Source organism: Microtus ochrogaster, linkage group LG5 (genome assembly GCF_000317375.1).
Source record: "Microtus ochrogaster isolate Prairie Vole_2 linkage group LG5, MicOch1.0, whole genome shotgun sequence".
NCBI classification, from domain to species: domain Eukaryota; kingdom Metazoa; phylum Chordata; class Mammalia; order Rodentia; family Cricetidae; genus Microtus; species Microtus ochrogaster.
The window spans coordinates 22279394-22280984 of record NC_022031.1 but is presented as its reverse complement, the minus strand read 5'-3'; the positions used below and the strand labels follow the sequence as shown (position 1 = coordinate 22280984).

The 1591-nt window shown below is 51.5% G+C and overlaps 1 pseudogene; it reads left to right on the top strand.

The window, feature by feature from the left end:
- Positions 1–1103: 1103 nt before the first annotated feature.
- LOC101989502 overlaps positions 1104–1591 on the top strand; it is a 2009-nt pseudogene continuing 1521 nt past the window's right edge.

Sequence of the window (1591 nt, the reverse complement as noted above, 5' to 3'; positions counted from 1 at the left end):
CATTGCAGGATCTGTGCCCATGTGGAAGCCTTCTCTAGCCTACTCCTCCCAAATGTGTCTTTATCCATTCTGCGACAGTGATCTCCAGAAGCCTAGGTAGGAATTGAAGAGAAATGGGAGTAGAGATTCTGAAAGGAAATCTGGAATGTTTACTCCATGTTCATAAATGAGGTGGTTTGGACTAGAGCTAGAAAGGCTCCTGGAGCTGGCTGCCATTGGGGGATCTTAGAGCTGTGCTTGTTCATTAACTTCATCGCTTTCGTGCAGAAGGAATGGGTGGCAAAAATGATCCCTCCGTAGTGCAATACAGTTGTCCAAGTTAAAAAGTTGTAGTGAGTGAGAACTAGGCTAGAAGTAAATCATGCGAAACTTCCGGATTCTTTTGACCTGAAAAATGGTGTCAACAATGCACATATGAATAGCAGAAATTCGTGTGTGTTTGTCAGTCAAGCCCAGATTACTATCACTCCAACAAAACTTGTGTAAGAGAAAACAGTCACCAGTTGGACCACCTTCCAAATTAGGGTGGGTATTATCAGCATCCTCAGGGGAGAGATCCAGGTTTGCTGCCCTCCCACCAAACTTCCCCACTATCTCACTATTTCCGTATCCTCCCACCATACCCTCTAGTCTCAGAGCCTTCCGGTTGCCTTGCTCCAGCCTCCAACTGGGGCAGGCTCCCCACTCTGCCAGAGATCAAGTAGGCTAGAGGCAGTCCAAGCAGGCTGCCTGCCCACCAAACTATCCTACTCTCAATATCTCAGCATCCCCCACCTACACACCAGCCCTGTTCCCTCCCAGTCGCCTTTTCCCCCAGAGACTCCCCACTCTATGAGAGACCAAACAGACCTGGAGAAGCCCAGGTCACATAGACCAGAGGGTCAGAGAGGAAGCAGAAATCAAGAGACAAAACAGCCATTCAACAAAGGCAAATTCAAAAATCAGCACCTAGACTTTTAATTACTCCAAATCAGATGTCTAGAGACCAGCATAAGAACACAAGAAATGGGAAGCCTCTGCCCCTCAGGCGTCCGACTCCCGCCTCCGGCTTCGTCTTCCAGCAGTCATTGCTGCTTCCCGCGGCCTGGGCCTCCTCAGTCAGCATGCCGCAAGCCTTCAAGCCCGGGGACTTGGTGTTCGCCAAGATGAAGGGCTACCCGCACTGGCCGGCCCGGATTGATGACTTCGCTGACGGTGCCGTGAAGCCCCCACCCAACAAGTACCACATCTTTTTCTTTGGAACACACGAAATGGCCTTCCTGGGACCCAAGGACCTGTTCCCCTATGACAAGTGCAAGGACAAGTACAGAAAGCCCAACAAGAGGAAAGGTTTTTAATGAGGGACTCTGGGAGATCCAGAACAACCCCCCAAGCCAGCTGCAGCGCACCACTGCCCATGAGCTCCTCTGACAGTGAGGTCCCCCGAAGCTGATCTGGGTGGTGGCAGCAACGGGGACAAGGATGAAGAGGCCCGGGGAGTCATGACCGTGACAGCTATGACCACCACAGCCACCAGTGACAGGATGGAGAGAGACTCTGACTCTGATAAGAGCAGTGACCACAGTGGCCTGAAGCGGAAGACACCAGTCCT